The sequence below is a fragment of the Cenococcum geophilum genome, assembly GCF_001692895.1.
Source record: "Cenococcum geophilum 1.58 unplaced genomic scaffold K441scaffold_32, whole genome shotgun sequence".
In the NCBI taxonomy this organism is placed as follows: Eukaryota; Fungi; Ascomycota; class Dothideomycetes; order Gloniales; family Gloniaceae; genus Cenococcum; species Cenococcum geophilum.
This window is the reverse complement of record NW_027137590.1, coordinates 99,733-105,732: the sequence shown is the minus strand read 5'-3', so window position 1 is coordinate 105,732 and position 6,000 is coordinate 99,733.

Sequence of the window (6,000 nt, the reverse complement as noted above, 5' to 3'; positions counted from 1 at the left end):
ATAACATCTATAATAAGAAGTTATTAGGTATAGTTGCAGTATTAAAGAAATAGAGAGCATTCTTATAAGGCACAGAAAAACTATTTATAGTTAAGATGGATTATAAAAACCTAATAGGATTCCTAATAACGAAGGAACTTAACTAAAGATAGGTTAGATAGGCAGAGATACTTACGGAATACCATTTTAAAATTTAGTATACTAAGGGTACAGATAATACGCGGGTAGATACTCTAAGCCGTAAAGCTAAACTATAGAATAAGGAAAAGCCATTAGGGGCTTTATTGCAAAAAGATATAGATAGATTAATTAGGTATAATTATCCGAAAATTATAGCAACTTAAGAAGATAATAAACTAGAGAAAGTCTACGAGACACTAAAAAGCTTTTAGGTATAAAGAATTTTAAAAGTATAGCTAGAAGATCCACAGATGAATATATATAAGAATTAAGAAGTAAAGTATATCCTAAGAAGCATAGTAGAGTAGTTTATAGAGAACTTCTATAAGGGACTAATCTAAGGATATAATGGAGCTATAAGCTTAGTGTTAAGACTCTAGGAGGAGTATATTATTAATAGAATCTAAAGGATAGCTAGAAAGGTTATAAAGGAATATCTAGATTACTAAAGGAATAAACTAACAAGGTATAAGCTATATAGAGGGCTATAACCTATTAAGATACCAGAGAGACTATAGGAGGTTATATTATAGGACTTTATTATTAAGTTGCTAAAATTAAAAGACCCTATTACTAGACAAGATTATGACGCGATCTTAGTAATAGTAGATAAGCTTATAAAGTGGGGATACTTTATAGCATATACAGAAGAAATCTTAGCAGAAGATGTCGCCAAAATCTATGTTAAAGAAGTGTTTGTAAGATATAGAGCACTAAACAAGATTATATTAGATAGAGACCTAAGATTTATAATAGCATTTTAGGAAGTGTTCTTAGCGGAGCAAGGAGTTTAAGCAGTAACTTCTACTATATATTATCCGCAGATAGACAGTTAAACGGAAAGGTTAAATTAGACGCTAGAGCAGTACCTAAGGCATTATATTAATTATGCATAAAACAATTGGGTATTGCTATTACTAGTTATATAATTCGCATATAATATAACACCTTAAGAAGGAATAGGCATATTACTATTTAAGGTAAATTATAGATATAAGCTAAGAATATTATTATTACTACAGTAAGCAAAGAAAATAAGTAGTATAGCTAAAGAGAGAATAAAGATATTAATAAATCTTTATGCAGACCTTATGGAATTAGTAAAGAAAGTACAAGAAAGAATAAAAAAGTACTATAATACTAAGAGATCTAAGGGACTAGATCTTAAGGAGGGAGATAAAGTATAGCTACTATATAAAAATTTTAAGAGTTAACAACTAAGTAAGAAATTGGACTATATTAAACTAGGATCTTTTAAATTTATATAGAGGATTTCACTGGTTATATTTAAGTTAAACCTACTAGCTAAAATAAAGATCTACCCTATACAGTATATCGCAATACTAGAGCCAGTATATAGGAATATTAAGTCACTAGTTTATAAAGCAGATATATATAGAGGACAAAAAGAAGACGAATAGTAAGTATTAAAGATCGTTAATTATAAGGACATCGACAACGAAATATAGTATAAGGTTAAGTGGATAGGCTACACTAAGACTACCTAGGAGCCACTAAAGAATTTAAAGAACGCTATAGGAAAGGTATAGGAGTATTAGAGGAAATTAGGTTAGGCAGTATTAATAAAAAAGGATCGCTAAAGAATAAGTTACCTAAGGGGGACCTAAGAAGAGCAGTTGCCGAACTACTTAGATCTATTTCCTTCTCTATTAAAAGAGAATCCATTCTTTTATTACTTAGTTCCTATAGACCTTATTCTATAAGCTTCTACTCCTTAAAGTAAACCTTCTTATAAACGCGTTAAAGACGCTAAACTTTTATAAAGGTAGACTGCTAAGCCTTAAGGGCACGAGCAGATTCTTTAGATCGACAATAGGCTTCCACTAGCGCTATAGCAAGATCACCCTTAAGTTTTTCTGCCTTAGATTAAATATAAGACCCTAAAATAAATTAATTAGGGAACTAGATAACTATTAAGAGTAATAGGTCGCGTATATTTAATATTAGAGATAGAGCGAACGTTATAGAATAACCGAATATTTGCTTTAGTACACTCTAAATAAGAGGAAGGTTGCTAAGATAAAGGACTTGCTAACGTAATATAAACTAGTCCCTCTTTTATATAACAAAAACACGGAGATAGTATTATCTCATTAAGAGATAATATTATAGCAACGGTACGAGACTAACGGGCTATAGAGGAAGAAGAAGGTGCTTTAGGCATTATAAGTAATAATATTAACTAAATTAATTAGATAGATATTATACCTTTAGTAAACAACCTAGAGATGCTAGGTATCTTTAAGGACGAAGATAAAGAGGAGGGAGATAGTATTATGGACGCTTTAAGTACAATATTATAACTACTTGGAAAGGAGTTAGAAGAAGCTAGTTAGTTAATATAAGTACGGTCTAGGATAGAACCCGTAGAACTATATAATAAGGAATAGTAAGCAGAGTTATATAATGTAATTTGTATAATCTATATAATCTATAAGATCTATTATAGAGCGAATAGAGCAGATAGAGCAGATAGAGTAATAACTTTCTTAGGAGTACGGTTGTGTATTTAAGGACCCTTAGTCCCTACCTAGATAGTTTCTTCCTCGTAGTAATTCTTAGAATATAATTAGAGTTAATCTGTTGGGCAACCACTCCACCAGTTATTATTACGTTGTTAACTTTTGTACTTGCATTTCCTATACACCTAGCCCATTAACGAACCCATTGTAGTTCTTACTATAAGGTTCCGTTACATATAAGGCCCTAGGTTAATTATCTAGAAGCGTTTATTAAGGACGTCTTTAATCTTTTATATTTCGCTTTTATTAGGGCCTACTATTAGTAGGTTATTTACGTAGACTACTAGGTAAATATAACCTTTTGCGAATACGCCAAGGTTGGATAAGAGGGGTGAAAAGCCTAGGCCTTTTAGGAAAAGGGTAAGAGTATAATACCAGATTTGTGGTGATTGTTTAAGTCTATAAAGTGCCTTATTTAGTTAGCAGACTCTTTTTATCCTATCTTCTAGCCCCGTTAGTTGCTTAATATATATTTCTTCGTTAATTGCTCTATACAGGAAGGCTGTCTTAACGTCCATTTATTTAATTTCAAGGTTAAGGGCAGCGGCAATAGCGAAGATCATCTTATAGCTTATTGGTTTAACTACTAATATAAATGTCTCGTTATAATTGACGCCTTCTTATTATTTAAATCCGCGTACAACCCAGCGGGCTTTATACCGTAGTATTTTACCATTTAGTCCTCTTTTAAGTTTATAGACCCATTTCCCTTATAAGACCCATCTGTTTAGAGGGGGGTTAACTAGGATTTATATAATATTATCAAGTAGGGACTTATATTCGTCCTTTATAGCTACAAGCCATTGTTTCTAAGATATATCAGCCCTAGCTTATAGCAGTGTTTTTGGTTTAAAAGGTTCCGTTACGGCTTTTGCCGCTCCTAGGAGCGCTATAACAAACATATACCTCCTTATTAAGTCCTTTAAGTATTGGCCTTTAGTTACTCTTGTTAATATTTATAGCTTAGGGTGGCTTTAAAGTGTCTCGCTAGGTACTAAGTGTACGTTCTCTGTTTTAGACGGTGGTTCCCTACTATTAGGGTCGGTGTTAGTTTGGTTTGACGATTTACCTATATTTTATAGGTCCATTTCGTTATTTCTTTCCAGCGTTTTATTGCTATTTAAGGGGCTTGCGCCGCCCTCCCTTTTAGGTAATGTCTCCCTTTTAGGTAATGTCTTGCTAGTATTTTCCCCTTTAAAGGTTTTGGAGGATTCGAGGTTCTATAGCTAGGCTAGTAACTTATTATCTACTAGATTTCCATCTTCCCTACTAGTAGGGTATAAATCTTCCATATAAGACACTCTTAGTTATTTAGGAGCCCTGCTAGGACCTATAGGGTCTTTAACTAGTTGCTTATTTAACCGTTTTTATATCTCCCCTTTAGTACTTAGGGCGCCTAGATAAGGTCTGTTTTCTATAAATATAACATTTACGGAGCAAGTAATTGTGCTATTTTCGGTTAGGATATAGTAGTTCTAACTTTCTTCAAAGCTAAGGAGTTTACATGGCATTGTTTTTATATTAGTAAGTTTTCGCCGTTTCTTTTCGGGTTTTAGTACTAAGTAGTTATATCCTAGTACTTAGATAAAGGATAAGTCTGGCTCCTTACCGTACTAGGCTTCGTAAGGTGTTTTACCAATGCGAGCGCTAGGGCTGCGGTTACGGATTTTTATAATAGAGATAAGTATTTCTGGCCACTATTTCTTATATAGATTTGCTTTTAGCAGCGTAGGGTAAAGTTTATCCATAAGGATTCTATTTAAGCGTTCAGCGGCTCCATTCTATTGGTGCTGCTCTATAGCTATAACTTTAACATTAATTCCTCTATCTGCGTAGAAGATGTGGAATTTATCCAAACGGTTTTCTTCTCCCCAGTTAAGTCTAACGCGTTAACAACGGCGTTCCGGTCGGGAGTACTTTTCTATAAAATGTTAGAAACAGTAGAAGAACTCGCTTTTCTTAGTAATGGGGTAAGCTTCGGCTATTTACGTATAGTTATTAAGAAACATAACCCAGTATCGGCTTTGGTCGTAGCCTGTAACGGGGAAAAAGCTAGTAATATTAGTGTGGATAAATTTAAGTGGGTAAGTTCCTGGTTTAAACTTCCTTTTATATAGTTTTTCTTTTATTCGTCCTTAGACGCATAGGATACATACGTAGTTATCTGGAGGGGGGTCTATTCCGGTTAATATTGTTTTAAGTCTTTGTAGATTTTGCTCCCCTAGGTGGCCTATTCTTTTATACCAGATTTTATACCATACGGTAGTAATTATATAGGCAGTTAGTCCTAGGGGTGGTTTTAATTGTTAGATATTAAATGCGTATAGGCTATAAAGTAAGGATGCTTTAAATTTTGTTTTCTTTATAGTAATAATTATATCGTTATTATTAAAACCTATTTTTACTTCTTTTACCCGCAGCTTTGACATAGAGATTAGATTAATACCCCCTTTTAGAACATAGAGAGTATTATATAGGTAGAGGTCTACGTTTTTGTTATTAATAAGGTAGGACAGTTTTATTATCCTAATCGCTTCTAGTATTGCCCGCGCTCCTATAAAGCCCCTTAGTGGTCTGCCGGCATAGCTTTATAGTTCCATAAAGTCTTCTTTCCAGCAGCTGGAGTGGTGGGAGCAGCTGGAGTTAAGGAAGAAGGTCGCCGTAAGGTTTATATCTATATTAGCTGCTATAAGGTAAACGGCTTCTATGCTATCTAATATGGCGTAGCTTAGACCTACTATTAGTTCGTTTTCGTTTTCTTCTATAGGTTTATTATTCCTACCCTTAGGTCTCTTGTTCTCCTTATTATAGGAGTTACTTTATTTCCTTTTCCTTTCCTAATACTTTTCCTTATGGTATTTTCTTTTAAAGTTTAGGTGTAGTCTTTAATACTCATCCTTTATATAATAGAGCTTATAGCAGTATATACAACTTTTTATATTTTAGGTATTTTAAGGGATTGCTAGTAGGGTAGTCTTGTTATCTTCCCGTCCTCTTATATTCTATTCTTCCCTTTCTGCCGCTTATATAGCTTTATTAAATATTATAGCTGCTTTTATAATCTTATTTTTTTTATTTTGTTCTAGTAGAAGGGAGTATTTTTAGTAGAAGGAGGTTAGGAATATGTTATAGTCTAGGCCGAGTCCTATTAGGAATTTATTAACTAGGGAGATTTTATTAATTATGCAGTTGGGGTTAAGCTCCATAATCTCTATTTGTGCTTTTTATAGCTTTTCCGTATAGCTTATTACCCCCTTATAGGTATCTAGGGTAACTT